The sequence below is a fragment of the Dromiciops gliroides genome, chromosome 5 (genome assembly GCF_019393635.1).
Source record: "Dromiciops gliroides isolate mDroGli1 chromosome 5, mDroGli1.pri, whole genome shotgun sequence".
Taxonomy (NCBI): Eukaryota; Metazoa; Chordata; class Mammalia; order Microbiotheria; family Microbiotheriidae; genus Dromiciops; species Dromiciops gliroides.
Window position 1 is genome coordinate 255123220 of NC_057865.1, and position 19947 is coordinate 255143166.

Genomic DNA, 19947 nt, shown 5'->3' on the forward strand with positions numbered 1-19947 from the left:
TATTGTAAGTGATGTGCAAGGGGAAGCAGAGAAATGAGGATGTGAGTGGGAAGGCATGTACATACCATATATATATATATATATATATATATAATGATGTATTCAGGCTCACCAGAACATTTCTATGCCTATGTGTGTGTCCCTGCATTCGCTACCACTCTCCTCCCAAAAGGTGTTATTCAAAATACTGTAACACAAGGAAGAGAGGCACTTAAGACTGTTATGATTATATATCTTCCAAGTGCCTGCAGTCTTCCCACTGTTCTATTGAACAGAAAAGAAAACATGACTCGACTTGTTCTATGTACAGCACTCCCTTGTGCTAATCCCTCCCCCCTTTTTTTCTGTAGCATAAAGGGAGAAGACAGAGCTGTTTGAATCTTACCATATTATTAGCTGTAAGCCACATCTGAGTCTTTCAAGGAGGAATTAGACAGCACAACTTCAAAGAGAAACACAGGCTAAAAATATTTGCTGAAAAACCTTGTTGAATATACGCCAAGCATCATCCTCTTTTTCATTCGCCCTTGCCTTCTTCTCACCAAATTATAATGACGAATAATTTCCCCCTCGGATCATCTGGGCTGGTTGACAGGTGGATTGATAAGGCAAAGAAACTGGAATGAGTCTTAATCACACAGCCTAGCAACTCAAGAGAGAATGTCAAACTCAATGTTTTCAGTAGTGGCAATGAGCTGATCTGGCCTCCAAAATTTATTCCCTCTCATGTTTGGAAAATTCAATATTGAATTTTTAGGGTGGTGGTTTGTGTGTTTGTGTGCATAGGTGTGTGTTTGACTTTTGCTCTGTTAGTTAAAGAGAGACTCATCCCTTTCCTATTGCTTCCCATTGTCTCTATAATGCCTGATGATTAAAGTCCTATCTCTAATGAGTTAGGAGGGTCCCTGGGCCATTTGTATTGTCCTTCCATCAAATTGAGATGCAAATCTTGTCTGCAGCTTTGGGAGCTGATTTCTGTGTACCTTGGGTTGGGGATGCACCATCACTGAATTTCCCCTGTGACAGGTTAACAGAGAGACTGTAGAACAGATGGGCAGTCGACCGGGAATCGTAGAAGGTAGGAAAATTGACCATGAATCAAAGTTTTAGTGTATAAGCTAGTAACTAGCAAGGGAACTAATTGGAGGGCAAAGATTACTGAATGCATAAAAGGAAAAATCTTCAGATTTTCCAAGAAACACAGAGATCTTTGTGATTGATTCATTTTAAATAGCATTCCCTAAAACAGAGGCTGCTTATTATCATTCAGATCAGAGAATAATAGAACATTCAACATAATCATAATAAAAGAAATACTCAACTTCAGTGGCTTGTTCAAATTGGGAGTAAGCAATGGATGGAGAGCAGGTTTCCTCTCTGTCTCTGTCTCCCTCTCTCTCAACAATGTCATCAGCAGTAATGCAGCAACCAGGAGGCTTGGCTTCAGATTCAGAAGACTTGGGTTCCAATCCCGGTTCTTCCACCGCTACCTGAGAGATCTTGGGGAAGTCACTTCTCTGAATTTTCATGTTGTTTATCAGTGAAATGAGGAGATTTGACTGTAAGATTAAGATTAAGATTGTAAATATTCAGATACTTTTATGATCATATATATTATATGTTTCATCATTGGAAAAAAATTCATATATATGAGATTTTTTTACAATGATGAAACACACCATCTGCATCTGACCAAATTATTCAACTCTTGTCTTTGTTCTCCCATAAGTATCCCCATAGTATTCCCATAGCCATGAGGATAGGTGCTTAGGAAGGAGAGGGGTAGGGTTTCTCAACTCACTTGAAGCCTGCCTTTCTTTCTTTTGGTAGGAATGAGGCACTCTAGCTGTCTACCTATTGTATTTCATTCTTGCTGTGTGACATGTGTTCTGCACTTTACTGTCATAAAGAAATACCAGTTAAATGTCAATGTTGGAAAGACAGGGGTTTGGGGTTTTTTTGTTTGTTTTTTTTTTCAATTAAAAAAAAAAAGCTTAGGTCAATAAAAGAGTGTTCTGCTTCAGCCTCCTGTTGAGCTTTGTATGGAAGTCACCAAATGTATGTTGATTTAATTTATTGGGTTTTATCAGGTTCTTCATAGAATGTCTCTAATTATTCATCCTCAACTACCAATGTTGTTGCATAAGCTGCAATCATTTCCATTGTGCTTTTTGCAAACACATTACTATGACTGCATTCTATGATGACCAAATATTTCATGAAACAGTGTTTCTTATTTCCCCTGGGCACACAATAAAGCACACTGCTGAGATCCTTCTTCGCTTCTTCAAGGAAAACTTGTGAATCATCCTCAGACTTAGTAGGAATTCCTTCTTTCTTCCGGTGCCATTCATATCAAGAACATCCAAGTTGATCTGATTCATTTCCTCTAGCAATATGTCCATTCCTTGGATCTGCCATTTAGAATATCAACAGTGAAATTAAAGTTTGTTGATGTTCTAAAAATGGTATGAATCTCAGCACCTTCTTTCCCCTTTCCTTCAACTCTGACACCATCACCTCAGAAGTAGAAGTCTTTATTTCATGGGTTGACAAATATAATAATAATAACATCTACAAAAAAGTTATTTTACTTAGTATATTGCATTGTAGTAAGCAAAATATACTCCCCCCGCTGTAGTCACCAAGACCCCTTTAAATAAAATACCCCTCTATATTCACCAAGACCCCTCCATTTAGAGTAAAGGGCTAGGGATTATGACTGATGGGTTTCTCTAGACCCAGGTCCTACACCATAATGTACCTCCCAAATATCTTAAAGACATCCAACATCACAGCACTTATCCTCCTTTCCCTCCCTCTCACCTTGCTTTTCACCTCAAACTCCCCTTTATGTAGTAAGCGACTGCCTTACTTGCTTGTTTTTGTTTTGCCAGCACTTATCACATAGTAAGTAATTAACAACTACTTTTTCATGTATTCATTCATTCATCTCATGAAAATCTAGCTGCAAACTCCCAGTTGAGTTCAGAATTTCCTATATAACTGAAAAAAATTGAGTAGCGATCAGAGAAGATAGTGGTGATGGTTGTGTATGATTGATGTGAGAAGAAGTTGAGTGAGAAAGGGCATAGGATTAGACAGATGTGAGAATCAGGGTGCCACCCCCCTGCTGAAAAAGACATTGTGAGAACCAGGGCAGCACCACCCTGAGGAGAAAGCATGTGACTAGCATCCAGAAGTTCCATCAATTCATAGAACTGCCTGTAAGTTACATCAATCAATGATACCAGCCAATTAGCTTGGAGCTCTGTGTGGGTACCGTCCCCTTTTGTGGTCCTGCAGGGAACTTCTGCTTGAGGAGAAGATGGGGGGGATCCTTTTTTCAGTTGGAGGTCAGGTAGCAGCAGGTCCAGGGAGCTATGCTCTTTCTTTCTGAACTCCACATGTTCTTCCTCTCTCTTGTGCTAACTTCTCATATACTTTATTCTTAATGCCCAAAGACTGGTGCTACAAGCTTCTAATTTAAGGCAACCACACATTAGATTTTTGACATCACAATTAGATTTTGTTTTTATTGTTTAATTTTTTTCTCTTTTTCTGTAATTTGGAAAACAAAAGTCTATAATTATAATAATAATAAATCACAATTAGATTTTAAACATCACACAGAATGGGGCTAGTGGAGTTTTGCTGTAGGGAAGGGACACCAGAATTTAGAGGGCAGTGACTATACTTAAAATTCCTTTACCTGCAAGGGAAACAATTTATATTAGCACTTAGCAAGAACAATTAGTGAAAATAGGGAAGTGCCCAATGGCAAGATAGTCTCTCTAGGTGCTACACTTCCAGTGAACACTTCCTTCTCTCTTGGACTATCCTTGCTATTTCCTGGGGTCACTGATTCACATAGGTAATGTCAGGGGCAAAATTTGAACCCAGATCCTTTGAATCCTGAACCAGTGCCCTTTACACTGTACTTTCCTGAGTTTACCTATTTGATAGAAATTTTCTAAACACACTTCTCTGGCCACCACTACCTAGAAGAGCTGTCTCTTCTAATTAGAATATAAACTCTTGGGTGGGGGGTGGGGGGAGAGGGAAGAAAAAAATAATAAAATAAATTTCCATGATAACTTTATTCTACATTTAAAAGGAATAGAAAGTTGTACATAATAGATTTGCAGTTTTGTGAGCAATCATAATTTTAAAAATCATACTGTTATGGAAATGCTGGTTTTATTCCATAAATCAAAAATAAAATAAATAAATAAAAAATTCTAAAAGAATATCAGTTCCTTAAAGTCAGACACAGTCCCATTTTTCTCTTTGAATCCACAGGGCTGAGCAGCCACATACTAAATCGTTAACAAATGCTTTATCATTTGTTCACTCAGAAGCAAGAGGCAGCAGGAAGCCTTGCATTGTCTTTGGGCTTTCCATAATGATGTCTAATAAATCTGACTGTGCTAAGATGAACAAGAAGAGCCCAGAATTCTGCTGCAAGGCTATTTAGCCAGTAATCAGGGCATTTAGATCTTGTTCATCAAAGAACACATAGTCTATTTTAAAAAAAAACACCTAAGGAAATATTGAACCATCACTGTAGTTGTCAAAATACCCAGTTTGTTAGGATATGAACAACATTAAGTATTTACCTGAGCCTTCAGTGATTCATACAAATGGGCATTCTGGCTATATTTTGCTAAAGGGATTTCGGAACTCATTACTGATACCAGCTTTGACTTGGGTTTTCTCATTGTATGAGACATGTTATTCCAAAAGCAGTGCACACATTTTAAAATGCCATAACCTGGAATCAAATCAAGATTGTTGTAGAAAACTCCACTGAGCAAGAAGTGTGTTACTCATTATGGTATTTTCTATATCACTAAAGTTAAAAAAAAAAAGATAGGTAAAAATCATTGAAGGCTGTCCAGTCCCCTAGATAGTAAATATAATTATAGACATTCATATAGCCTTACCATGGGAAAATGAAATTATGGAAGGTCTCTTTTCCAAAGTTCACAAATACTTATAAAAATGAACTTGATGGGGGAGTAGGACACCAGGAAAGAATTCTGAGATTCCTCTTGTCTAATTAAATGGTGGAAAGAGGTTGATGATGGCTTTAAGTGGTGACCCTCCTTAGCTCCAGAACTCTTCTAGGAGAGCTGGCATGGAATAGTGGAGACTAGGGGATGAAGTGACTAACCAGAGACTTCCAGAAGTCGATAAGCAGAGAAAAAAGGCATATAGGTTGAGAGTTCAGGGTGGTCCAAACTTTTTGCTCTTTAGTGGAAACTTAGCATCCTGGTCTCCATTTTACTGGTGGATGCCTTACTTCCTGGTTCCCTTCTGTCCTATAGGGAGAAGGGGTGTAATGGGAGCAGGCTTGACTCTAGCCTATGGTCTTTTAGTTCAAGCTTGTTAGAACAAAATGAGGCACTTGTAGGTTATTCAACAGTAAAATGAGATATACTTAGCCATAACATAGAAGGGATATTCAAAAAGCACACTCCAGAACTTAGCTTGGGTAGACATAAACCATATAAGCTTCATATGAGCAGATTGTGGCAGCTCTTGTAGGAGATCTACCACATCTTCAGGGCCCTAACTGAAGAGGGTCTTTTCATGCTCATGGATGAACAAAAAGCCATTGTCAATAAGGCCCAGGTTCAGTTCTGTTTCCTTTCAAGGAAAAACTAGCCTTACTAATGTTTGAGGGTGAACCAGGGAAGGGAATCTCAAGTAGAAAGTGGTCACATCACAAGGCAAAAGAGACAAACTGATAATCCTTACTTGTGTGCAAGGCAAAAAGTGGCGAGTAAAAAGTAGCTTTTGTTTTCCTAAATGTTAACCTTATAATTCCTATGGTATCTCAGTTGTTCTCTATATAAATAATTGTCCACCAACCTGTACTAATGTGGTGATTATAAATGCTGGATGAATGTAGGAGGGGGAGAAGCTGGGTTTCTTTTCTTAAAGAGATGGAAGGTTTGTTTTTTTCCCCTCAGTTGGTGTATTTTTAAAATTTATTATGGCTACTGTTGTGTTTTAGAATTAATTAATTGCTATTACTATCTATGCTTTATAAATTAAATTGCTAATGCACCAGTTTTGGCAGTAAGCATTTATCATTAATTAATATTTTATATGCCAATAAATGATTGACTGCATGTTTCCCCAGCTTCTCATGGTCTCAGGCCTTAAGATTTACATTGTTCTAAGAGGGAGGGAAAAGCCAAGTGTCTGTGCCTAGCACCAGCCAAGAGAAAGTGAGCCAAGAGCCAAGAGTCGAGAGACCCTGGCATGGCCAAGGGATTTATCATCATTTGATACATTATACATTGATTGAAGCTAATTGGTTAGCATCATTCAATTCCATTGATTGACATGACTTGAGGGTAGTCTAAATTAAAATGAACCCTACAGGTGACATCAGGGAAAAGTATCCAAAAGACCCTGCTGGAAGGCAAAGTATCTAGGTGTGGTTTGATCCCATAAATCCTTCACTGATTTTTAAATTAAATTTATGTTTCCTTTAATTATTTAAAAATATTCTGAGAAGCAGTCCATGGGTTTCACCAGACTGGCAAGGGAGAGCATGGCACAAAAAAGGTTAAGAGCCTCTGGCCTACAGGATTTATATTCTCTCTCTCTCTCTCTCTCTCTCTCTCTCTCTCTCTCTCTCTCTCTCTCTCTCTCTCTCTCTCTCTCTCTCCCCCACCCCACTTTACTAGTTCATAACTGATCTCTAGGGATACCACTTTGATTTTCATGCTGCCATTCTCTTGGATCCAGCCTTTACCTCAGTCCCAGAATTCCACCTTTCACACTGGGACTCTGGCCTTCTGATTGGTGAACATTAACCTTATTTTGCCTATATATGGATCCAACACACCACTTCCTAGTCATCTTCATGTCATACCCCATCATAAGTCCTCCCTACCTCCCCACTTTCCAATTTTAATTAGATAATAGTAATTAAGCCAATGCTACGATTCCTAGAAAAGTCATGGTGATCAATTGCTCTAGGATTCCACTCACCATTCCTGTGACTTCCCTATCTAAAACACTCCTCAATGGCCACAACACCTTTTATATATCATCTTTTCTTATTAGAATGTTAATTTCTTGAGGGTAGGAACTGTCTTTCTTCCTTATTTTTGTATGCCCAATACTAGGCACAGTGCCTAGCACCATAGTGAATACTTAATATATATTTTTAAAAATGTATTCTGGTTATTTTTCTTTTTCTTTCTTTTGTTTTTAGTGAGGCAATTGGGGTTAAGTGACTTGACCAGGGTCACACAGCTAGTAAGTGTTAAGTGTTAAGTGTCTGAGGCCAGATTTGAACTCAGGTACTCCTGAATTCAGGGTCGGTGCTTTATCCACTGCGCCACCTAGCTGCCCCATATTCTGGTTATTTTTCAGAAATTTCTATGGAAGCTACAGTTTCTGGCCTTGATTAAGAGTACATCTACACTACCAGAATTGATTCTCCTGAAACTACTTTAGTTATGTATTTTTTGGCCTTCTCTGCCTCAACAGAGCTAAAAATGTCCCCCAAAGAACTGGTGTTAGAGAATAAGATTTGCATCATGGATCCATAGCTAGATATAGCATATGTCTGCTCTCAGAAAAACTTTCATCCATGCTAGAAGCAGAATGTGACCTTTCCAGAATCATCCCACAGAATGGCTGGATTATACAATGTCAGGGAATGGATCCTTAGTACCTCTGGGGGGAAGGGACTATGCATTATATTTAGTAGTGTGTATTTTGCAATGCTTCCTCACTCAGACTTGTCAGGATTTCGTTTTCTGGATTAGAAGTCCAGAATTATTCTCCCATATGTTGTTTTGACTACTTCCAAGGCATTGTAGGGTTGGTACTGGGCAAGGAACAAGTCAATTACATTCACATTGACCTTTGAGTCCACCTAGACTAAAGATAGCCAAAAGGGATTGGATCTGTGATTTCACTGGTATAAAGAATTTCCTGGTGAGGAAACTCCTTGCAACCTTCTCTGAAAATATATATTATTTAAAAAAAAAAAGAAGTATGGATTTAACCAACAGAAGAAACCTCACAGTGATAGAGTTCTTGGCAATTGGAAACCCATAGAAATGATGATTTAATGAGAAAGGGTTATGGAACTTAGTGATGATCCTTTGAAATGATAAAATTAAAGAAAAATAGATAATCCAGAGAACCTTGAAGATACATACTTCAAAGATCTAGTATGATATAACTCAGATAGATAGAAGTCTGAATAAGAACTCGGGGGATCCAGCACAGGACCAAAAAGAGCTGACCATCTTATCCATTCCAGAGGTGCAGAAAGGAGTGGAGCTTGACACTAGCATAATCGTTGAATTGAGGAGCTAAAGATGGAGAAAGGAATAAATCAAAGAAAATGCCCACAGGTATAAAAATATTGCCAATTATGGCAAATTTAGATATTTCTTCAAAAGGAGAATAACTACTACAAGTATTCTCTCAATGGAAAAAAATGGATTTTCCATAAGAACTATATGAATATTTAGAAGTAACAAAGTGGTAAATAAAAAAATGAAATAAAATCTCTGGAGGAAAGAATTGGAAGCTTAAAAAGGCTAGCAGAGGAAATGGTGAACTTTATGAAATGGATCCCTGAAAACTAGAATAGAACAAACAGAAGTCAATGACTTCATGAGGCAGAAAAATAGACAAAACTAAAAACTGACAAAATAGAGAAAAATATTTAATATGTATTATCCAAAACAACTGAATGGATGTTCGGTGCTGGGCCTGATTCAGGCCAGTCCCCTGGTAACTTAGGTTCTATATTTGGAACAAAATAAGACACTCATAGGTGATTCAACAGTTCACCAAAAAAAAAAAAAGATTTATTTAGCCATAGCATAAGGCTATAAATTAGGATAGGCAATAAGAACACCTCAAGGTGATTCAGCTGAGCTACATTCCTTTGCCTGAGTCACCAATCATTATCCACCAGTCAAACATCAGAGTGCCTGCTGAAGCTTCTCATAGCTGTTTGTGCTCAGGTGATGAGAAAGTGAAGTCAGCATCTCTCACCTCTTCAGATCATTTTCTACCCTTACAACAGGATTTCATCATGCCCCTGAGTTGGTAACATTCTCCCTTCCATTAGATTGTGATCCAGAAGACTTAGAGGATCCAGAGAAGGATGGGTAAAGTAAATAATATGCTAGTGTAGAAAGGAGTAAGAAGGAGGATGGAATTTATTATTTCTCATAATTGTAGTACACATTGAGTGTATATAATTGGTAGTCTCTGTCTTAACAGTTAAACTGAGTTTGGCCCTGGAAAAGATTTTTAATGATTTTTAAAGATTTTTTAAAAATTTAATATACCCTAGGAGATTGTCTATTCATTCCTAGCTTAGGATTTCTAATGATGAGATCATTTGCCAAGTTCTATGATTCTTAAAAGGCTCCTCAGCACATCCTGGATTTGTGCCACTGGGAAACCAGTGGACCTCTCTATTCTTCATGTCATTGTGACATATAATTTCATAGCATGACTCAGCAAGGATTTGCCAACCACCACTATTACTCTCTTTTTTCTCTGACCATAATTCAATGACTTTTTTTGTGGTGGTACCCAGGGACCTATATGACCGTTCCCTGGAAGCTGCTTCTTTCTCAGAAAATTGAGCTATACCCTCCACAATAAAGTCCTCATAGCTATGACATAGCTCCCAAGGTTCAATATATCCCCTTCTTTTTTCTGTGCCATAATTTTGCCATCCTCCAAATTCCTAACATTTCAGTAGTTTCCTCTGTCCTTCAAGATTCTTTTTCTTCATTTTCCCAGTGAATTACCTCTTCCATTTTTTTCTCGGAACACATCATTCTCTCTCATAGTCTACAGTAAAGAAACATTCCTCTTGTTCCTTCATTTTTTCTTTCTGATGGGAAGACCAATCTTCAGCATGTGTGTACAGGCAGCTAGGTGGCACAGTGGGTAGAGTGAAGCACCTGGAGCCAAGAAGCCCTGAATTTAAATAATTCCTCAGATACTCAAGTGTGATCCCAGGGAAATCAATTAAGCTCTCCATGATTCAGTTTCCTCATCTATAAAAATGGGGACAATAACACCACATGAGCTAATATTTATAAAACACTTAGAAAATTTTGAACTTCTATATAAAAGCAAGTTAACATTGTATAGATATTTCTTGACAATAGAAGAAATACAATTCTAGCACTTTCTTTATGTCACCTTGCTATTTATATTTGCTAAAAGCATGATCCTCAATCATCTGTCTTTCTTTTTGGTAATTTTTGTAGCTAATACCCATAGCAAACCATTAGTCGTGGAAATTTAGAATTTTAATGTGACCTAAGCCATTGGGATTCTCTTTTTTTAAATAATGAACTATTTAATTTATAGTTTTGATTTCAATTTTTATCCCTCTTTCCCTCCCTCCTCTCACTCCTCCCTGGGGCAGCAAAGAATCAGATATGGGTTATACATGTATGATTATGTAAAACATTACCATATTTTTCATTTTGTACGAGCAATCTTGATTTTTTTTTAAAAAATGAAAGAAAGCGAAAAATAGAATGCTTCATTCTGTTCCATCAATATCAGTTCTTTGGAAGCGGATAGCATGTTTCATCCATAGTCCTTTGGCATTGTCTTGAATCACTGCATTGTTGAGAATAGTCAAGTCATTCACAGTTCCTCATCAAACAATGTCAATGGAATTCTTGACCACTGGCTTGTGTTGATTGGTAACAGGTTTTCCAGCTTTTTTTAATAATAGAATGCTACCTACCTCAGATGGTTTTTTTAAAAATACACAGTAGATTTCTGCCAAAGTTCCAAAGCAACCAGAAGTAGCAGCTTCTCCTATGCTCTGTGAGAAAGTCTCATCAAAAGCCATCTGTCTACCTGACATTTCACATTTCTGACTTCCTCTTTTCTTGCTGATCCACCTTCAGTCACCTTCTGTCATACTGGACTTTTCTGCCCCAATGTTCCCTACTCCTTTGAAAGGAAGTGATGGTGGAAGGAGCAGCTAGGTGGCACAGTGGATGCAGTACCAGCCCTTAAGTCAGGAGGATCTGAGTTCAAATCTGGCTTTAGACATTTGATGCTTACTATCTGTGTGACCATGGACAAGTGACTTAATCCTTATTGCCTCCTGTAAAGAATTAATTGTTATTTGAGGTTTTTATGCCTCGGTGCGCACTGGCCTGGGGCTCCGCAAACCGCAAGGTGCTCCATCCACTGGTTGTAGCCTTTGCCAGGGCTCTGGCACCTCACGTCATCACCACTCGCCGACACCTACATGGGCCTGGCAAAATTATAATGATTGGAAGCCTAGTGAGGACAGTCATGTGACTGTCAGAGCAGCCATCCCATTGGCTGGGACTGTGTGGGGTGTTTCTAGGTTTGGGGGAGGAGAATTGGGCATTCTAGGTGGAAGCTGGAAAGCGACAGGTGTTCTGCTGCATATTTTCAGCTGATTCCTGGGCGGTGGTATTTTTTCAGGTATAATTTCCCTTTCCCCATGTTATTTCCTTTCCCTTGATCCTACTGATCCTGTTTGTGTTTTTTTTTTTTTAAGTTTGTTCTTGTTAAAATAAATCTTGTTCTGTTTTGAGGAAGGCTGCAGGTCTCCTTCCTTGCCCCAATATTGTGGCAAGCCGCTTAGCTAGCACTCCCCAATTAAAAATTGGTCCTCACACTCCAAAAATAAGAAAGGAAGTGATAGTGAATAGAAGAAAGGCAGGAAAAGTCAGGCAGGTGTGGGTGAAATGATTTTATAGAACTCAAGAGTGAAATTTTGGCAGCATAGAATTAATTCTAAAGAGTAAGGAAAATAGGAGAATAAATATATGGCTTTATACAAAATCATCCACTAAATTAGATTCTTTTATTTTTATTTTTGTGAACCTGGTAAATATTAACAAACATGAATATTTCCATATAAAAAGAAGAGGAAAAGAGTATTATATATATATGAAACCACAAGTTTCTATTATTTATTTTATTTACATATTAGTTTCAGAGCTAGGCAGCTAGATAGCATAGTGGCTGGAGTTTGGGGCTTGGAATCAGGAAGCCTTAAATTCAAATCCTACTTCAGACAGTCACTTGTATGACCCTACGAAAGTCACTTAACCTCTCTCAGCTTTAGTTTCCATCTTTAAAATGAAGATAATAATAGCAAATACTTTGCAGAGCTGTTAAAAGGCTCAAATGATATAATGTGCAAAACACTTAAAGTCCTTTGCTAAGGATGATGATAATGATAAATGCTAGCTAATTTAGGGCAAACCAGAGTTCAAGTCTGATTTTTTTTTCATAAAATTCTTCTTATTGGTGGAGAGAATGATTACTCAATGTTCCATGCCACTATGAAGGTTGGAGTTGTTGAGAGTTTGTAAAGAGGATTCTTGCTTCTGACCTTGAGACAGGACATAGGCAGTTGTAAGTTCGCAAAAGAGAGAGGCCCCTAGATGGAGAGAAAACTTTGGAAAAAGAGGCAGTGCTTCATGTATGTCCCTACTTCTAGTTTGCTATGTTAGAGACTTAATGGCATTTCCTCTTGGGTGGTGTAGGAGCCAAATTTTAATTGGGCAGTGTTAGTTAGGCGGCTCACCAGTAATATTGGGACAAGGAAAGAGATTAACAGCCTCTTTCAAAAACAGAACAGGGTTTATTAACAAGAACAAACTTAAAAACACAAGCAAGATTAGTAGAATTAAGGGAAAGGGAAAAAAAAGAATGGGGAAAGGAAAACAATACGAACTGAATCAAACCACCCCCCAGGGCTCAGCAGAACACACTGCTGCATCCTGTCCCTTTCTGGGCTCCAAGCCAGCATGGCAAAACTCCTCCCTTCTCCTTACCAGCAAAGATGGGGTCATAGAAAGCTCAAATCACAATTAATTCTTTACATTGGGATTGGATCTCCTTTCCCTCCACCTTTCTATGCTAGTGTGAGTGTTCACTTTGTGTATTGTCTCATATTATATTATGTTTATTTTCTCTGATTTGTTTAGTACAAACTTGGACAAATAGGTTTATTTGCTATTCACTTTTTTTGAGGCAATTGGGGCCCAAGGTCACACAACTAGTAAGTGTCTTGGTTCAAATTTGAACTCAGGTCCTCCTGACTCCAGGGCCAGTACTCTATCCACTGTGTCACCTAGCTGCCCCATTGTTATTCACTCTTGCAATGGTTTTTATGTAACCAGCATTTGGTGGGAATGAAGTCAACCCTTTAGATATATCTTGAAGAACTCATTCCATTTTGAGAGACAGGAGGATGACTTAAATACTAAAAAAAAATCATTTCCTAGAATAACAATATTTAGGAAGTTCAGATAGATATGATTCTAGTGCAGTAGTCCTTCCCTAAGGAGATCAAAGCAGGCTGCCCCCGGGGCCCCAATCTCCTGCTCCTTTCCAGGCAGAAAACTCTGTCTTCCTTGGAAAGAGGTAAAGGAGACTGCACAGATATTTATTCATAACTCCTCAAGAGCCACATTTGGATAAATGAAAAGACAACCAACCTAAACACAGACATCCTTTAGCCCAACTATACAGGATGATCAAGGAGAAATCCAGATACCAACAAGGACTAAGTAATTAAAATTAACCCCCAACCTTGTCTCTCCTTTTCCACTGAGCCCCATGTATCTCCTTATACTTTAAATGCTTCTTTATTCTCTGTAGTTATCGGATAGGAAGGGTAGGGATAATACCATAATTCCTGAGATGGGGGGCACCTTATCTGCTCAACTGCATTTAATTGGTAATTAACTTGTTTTCTCATATGCTCAAAATTATATTGTTGTTCAGTTGTTATTTTTAGTTATGTCCAACTCTTTATGACCCCCTTTGGGGTTTTCTTGGCAAAGATACCTGAGTGGTTTGCCATTTTCTTCTTCAGCTTATTTTTGTTGCTGTTGTTCGGTCGTTTTTCAGTTATAAGTGCCCGAGGCAAGATTTGAACTCAGGAAGATGTGTCTTCTTGACTCCAGGCCTGGTGTTCTATGGTGACACCCAACTGTCCCTCCAGTCATATGCTATCTCCTAATTTCCACTATAAAAGGTTGTTGGCCAAGCATAGTGGTGCACATCAGTAATCCCAGCTGCCCAAAAGGTTAAGGCTTGCAAGTATCTGGAGGTTGGGAATCCTGAGGTTTTAAATATATAATAAAGTTATGCAACTTACTTTTTTCCTCCTTTTTTCTCCCTCTCACAGAGATCACTACTATTAGACACAAGTGTGTGTGTATACCTACCTACATACAAATATATGTGTGTATATATACACATATATGTGTGTGTAACCATTCTATACATCTATATCAGTTATTTTTCTGCATGCAGATAGCATCTTCATATGTTCTTTGTAGTTAATTTGGATGTTTATAATAGTCAAAATAATTTAGTGACTCAAAGGTGTTCTGTTCTTAAAATATAATTGCTGTTACAGTATACAACATTCTCTTGGTTCTGTTCATTTTTCTCATCATTGTGTAAGTATACTCATGTTCTTCTAAGATCATCGAGCTCATCATTTTTTATAGCACAATAGTATTCTTTCACAGTCATATATCATGACTTGTTCAGCCTTCCTCAATTGATGGGTATCCCTATAATTTCTAGTTCTTTGCCCACATAAGAGAAATGCTATAAATATTTTAGAATACATAGGTTCTTTTCCTTATTCCTTAATCATCTTTGGACATGGACCTAGTAGTGATATTCCTGGGTCAAAGTGTATAGGCCATTTGAATAACTCTTTGGGGAAAATTCTAGGTTGTTCTTCACAGTTCTACTAACAATGAATGTGTTCCAGTTTTTCCAATTGTCATTCAACATTTGTCATTTTCCCTTTCATTTTAGCCAATCTGATAAGTATAAAATAATATCCCAAGGTTGTTTGAATTTGCATGATTCTAATCCAAAATTATTTTAAATATTGTTTTTGTCCACATTACAATACATTGTTTTGATTTCTTCATTGGAAAACTTCCTGTTATATACTATGACCATTTATCAATTTAGGAATGACTTATATTCTTATAGATTTCACAAAGTTCTTTATATATTTGAGATATGAGACATTTATCTGAGAAACTGTCTATTAACATTTTCCCAATGTTCTATCCTTCTGATCTTAGCTACATTTGTTTTATTTGTAGAAACCTTTTTAAATTAAAAGAAATTGAAAAGATGCATTTTATACCTCATGTTGCTCTCTATCTATTGTTTATTCATAATTTGTTTTCACTTATCCATAAGTTGGCTAGGTAATATGTTCCATGTTCTTCAAAATTTCTTGCAACATCTCTCTTTATATCTAGGTCATGTAGCCTTTTTGATCATCTGATCTAAGTTCTTTATCAGTGGAATCAGAGACCAGATGACCACTTGTGAATGATTCTGTGTAACTTTTCTAACTCTTAATGTTGTGTGCTTCTATGGGATTTCACAGAGAGGAGGGCAGGATGAAGAGTAGAGAGAGAGGGGGCACCAAAGACAACATTACTAAGGTTACAATTTTCCCCCAAACTAGTCCTAACCTTTGATTAAAAACCTGTGTAGTAAAGTTTTATGAAAACAATAGGTTTCCTTTTTTAAAAAAGTCACTGAAGTTTGTTATATATTATTAGTATCCTAGTCAATTAAGTAAATATTTATTTAAATTACCCTTCAGTGAAGAAAATTTGAGCTTTCTGGCACATTTTCTGATTGTAGATTTGGGTCTTTATTCATAATGTGCTCCCAATTTCTGCTCTGCTCTTCGTTAAATTGAGAAGGCATTTCTTTCCTGTAGCTTTTGTTTGGTATAGCAAAAGGGTAACTTTGGAAAAGGGACCTTTTGTTGAATAGGACAAATGAACTTGGCTATCTCTTCTTAGTGCAACAATGCTAAGCCATTGAAATGCCTCCTTTTTTTTAAACAGTATGTATTTATCCTTGGAAATATTGTCAAGGTTTTTGGACCTAAAACTGAAAGTACTTTAGAAGTCATTGATTCAATCTTGTCATTTCAAGAAGATCAAACTGAGGTCCTGAGTCAGACATATGGTTTAGCCAGGGTCATACAAGTAGTAAGTAAGTGAGCCAGGATTCGGGCCCAGGCCCTCCTGATGCCAAATGCAATGATTTTACTTCTATACCAATTTGTCTTAACTGGACAGAGAAATTCGAAACAAATTTTTTAAAAATGGGTAGAAAGCAAGAACATAGAATAGAAACTCTTTGAAATGGAGAATTGCTACTTCGAGTAATTATTAAATTGTTACTGTGAGAACTGACTTGGAAGACCTTGCTTTATCTGAAATTGGGCCATACTGTCTTTCTTGCTGGTGAGTTGTGACTGTCTAGCTCCTTTCTTTCAGAAAGGATAAGCCTGCTACCTGGTGGTCAGATCAGAAACTACTCATTTAAATCCATCATCAAAGAGACAGGCAATGTACCAGGTAGTTTCAACATAGAAGGGGGCAGTTGAGAATTTTATTTCCCTTACATTTGGCTAGAATCTGTTCTAGACAGTCTATTTTATTGTTTTGTTTTCAGCTCCAGAAAGACTTCTCCTTAAGGAGGTTTTTTTGGATATATAGAAAATGGTCCTACTTGCTTAATTCACAGCTCAATAAATCCATAATAAAAAGGGCAACTTTGTCATAAAATCACTAATAAATAAAAGCAAGAAAACAAAAGGTCAGCAGGAACAGAACGCCAGGACTTCAATGTGACTTATTTAGACAGAGGTTAAACTTAGACTTTGCAAGCTTCCCCAGGATGGTTAGGGCAACTGTCATACTTGGGGCATTGGCTTCTATTCCTATGTTTCTCCATTTTCCTTCTTAGTCCCAGCCCAAAACAAAGCTCAAAGCCCAGTGCCCTGTATCCTATAGAGGATGAGTTCACAATTTCTTACTTTTTCAGTTCTCAACTCTACAGAGAGCAAAAGCAGCAGAGATATCCCCTGTTCTAATGTCTTGGCCTGCATAGTATATCTTGGAGTTATCTCTTACATACTACATACAATCAGAGACTGTCATTTCCTTCTACCAAACCATCTCTTATGTAAGGCCCCTTTTCTCCATTAAAAATACCCCACTTTTCTACTGTGACTATACTCATGCTATCAAACTAGACTATTGCTATATTCTACTCATGGATCCCCTTGCTCTTCTGTCTCTTCTGTCATTTAACTCAGTTGCCAAAACAGTCTTCTAAAGCAATAGGTCTAACTCCATATTATTCCTCTGATCAAAAGTCTTCACAAGCTACCCATTGTCTCCTGGATAAGGTACAACTTCTGTACTTTGAGGTATGAGCATACACTCCACAATCTGGCTCAAGGCTATCTTTAAAGCCTTATTTTGCATTTTTCTCCATTGTACCTTCTAGTCAGATTGGACTGCTGGTTATGCCCAAACTTGACATTTTACCTCCTACCACTATGCTTATGGCTTTTAGAAATCTTTAGTTCTCAGCTCAGATGTCACCTCCTCTCCTATAATCTTTTCTAATCCCTGTTCTTCTCCCCCAATTTGTTAATATTCTGCTTGTATTTATTTAATATTATGCATGTTGTATCTCCCAGGACAATGTAAGCTCCTTGAGGATTGGTATTATTTAGCATGTTTGTCTTTGAGTTCCCAGGGGCTGGTGCAGTTGCCTCTCACATAGTAAAGGCTCAGTAAATGAACAGTGGGTTGAACTGAATTAGATTACTTTGTCAGAAGCAGATGGGCATCCCCAAACTCACTGTACCAGCTGGCATTGTTTTAATTCTGCCTCTTTGTTTAGGTGATAATGTACACACACGAAAGGGAAGGAGATACTATAAGGTAGCAAAGGGAGGAAGTAAGGTCTAATGGAAAGGTTGTGGAATCAGCATTGAATGAATGGATGGATGAATGATTGAAACATTTATTAAGTGCTTACTACAGTGCTAAATACTGGTGACACAAATAGAAAAGCAAGACAGTCCCCACTCTCAAAGAACCCTTATTCTAATTGGGGAAACAACACTTATGGAAAGTTTCAGCAGGAAGTCATGGAAAGGTTGGTCCCATAGTATTTAGTGTACAGCAGCAAAGCAAATGGTAATGCCTTTCCATTAATGTCATTTTTCACTTATAAAATGATACCAGTTTCCGATGTTGAACTCTTTGTCTATGTCAAAGATGTTGTTGTCAAAAACTTTCTTAACTGGATCTTCAGTGGCTCCTGCAGGAGTAGTTGCCAGGTAGCATCTCCATAGGGGCTGCTTACCAGGATGGTGGCTAGGGTCAGTGGGCTGGAAGCATTAGTTTTCCAGGGGCTTTTGGGTTCAAGATTCTTGGTTGTCTCTACTAGGATCTGAAAGGAGTCAAGATGGTGGTGGTGATTTGACTTGCCCCTCCCATGCTGCATCTCTCCATCAGAGTGCTCTTTTTTCCCCTTATATCTATCAGTTATCTAGATTTGTCAATTCATCCTCCAAAGAATATCTCACATATATCCCCTTCTTCCTATTCACACAGCTGCCACTCTACTTCAGACACTCACCATCACTTACTGGGCCTATTAAAATAGCCTCCTAATTGGGCTCCCTGCTTCCACTCTCTTTTCTCTCCACCCTCTCTTCCAAACAGCCATCAAATTAATACAGATCCAATCATGTCCTTCCCCTATTCCAACAGATTTTAGCCATGTCAATAATCTTTACCTCTAGGACAAAATGCAAAAGCTTCAAACTATTTTTTCAAGCATCATGTTTTACAAGAAGCCTTTCCCCTTCCTTCCAACTGGTAGTGTCTTATCTCCCTCTGTTTTAGTTATTTTGTATTTAATCTTTTATATGTGTGTGTGTGTACATATGTATATGTAGGTATATATGTATAAATACACATATATACATATACATATGCAAATATGTGTATATACGTGTATATATGGATATGTATATTTCTTTGTGTGTATATATACATACACTATATATATGTATGTATGCATAGAGATAGAGAGAGAGAGAGAGATAGATAGATAGATAGATAGATAGATAGATAGATAGATAGATAGATAGATAGATAGATTTTTGTTACTCAGTCATTTCAGTCACATCTGAATCTTCATGACTTCTTCTGGCAAAGATACTGGAGTAGTTTGACATTTCCTTCTCTAGCTCATTTTACATATGAAGAAACTGAGGCAAACAAGGTTAAGTGACTTGCTCAGGGTCACACAGCTCATAAATGTCTGAAGCCAGATTTGAACTCAGGAAGATAAGTCTCCCTGACTTCAGGCCAGGCATTCTATCCACTGTGCCATTTAACTGCATAGTGCACTCTCTCTCTCTCTCTCTCTCTCTCTCTCTCTCTCTCTCTCTCTCTCTCTCTCTCTCTCTCTCTCTCTCTCTTTCCATATATATGTATGTGTATATGTATATATATATGTGTGTGTGTGTGTGTGTAAAATCTCTCTCATAGAATATTAACTCCTTGAGAGCAGGAACTATTTAATTAGAAATCAAGCAAGCAAACAAAGAAACCAGATCTCCAGTGCCTAGGAGCTTCTGGCAAATAGAAGGTACTTAATAGATGTGTGTTGATGGATTGATAGAGCCACAATTTGGCTCCCATCTGCATTTTCAATCAAGGCACATCACTTTCCTTCATGCATTCTCCATCCTGGTCAGAGTGGTATACTTGCTGTTTTCCATATCCAAAATTTCATTTCCCCTCTTTCCTGCCTTTATACAGGTTGTCCCCTTTGCTTGGAATGAAGCCTCTCCTTTTCTGTCTCTTGGAATCCTTAGCTTCTTTGAATGGACCACCTCTTACACAAGTGCCTTCATGGTTTCTCTCCAATTGTTAGCATTCTATCCCTCTTAATATTGATTTGTATTATTTGATACAACTTCTTACCTACCTGTCTGTCTACTTAGATAGCATTTATTTAACTATGTACATTTTATATATCCCA

General features: G+C 37.7%; 1 protein-coding gene across 1 annotated transcript in view; it reads right to left on the reverse strand.

Annotated features, from left to right (window-relative positions):
- Positions 1 to 1509: 1509 nt before the first annotated feature.
- Positions 1510 to 19947, reverse strand: part of LIN7A (lin-7 homolog A, crumbs cell polarity complex component) — a 236708-nt gene continuing 218270 nt past the window's right edge. The window contains exon 6 of the mRNA XM_043967440.1: positions 1510 to 1559. The gene's annotated coding sequence lies outside the window, so the exon portion shown is untranslated. The remainder of the gene's footprint in view (positions 1560 to 19947) is intronic.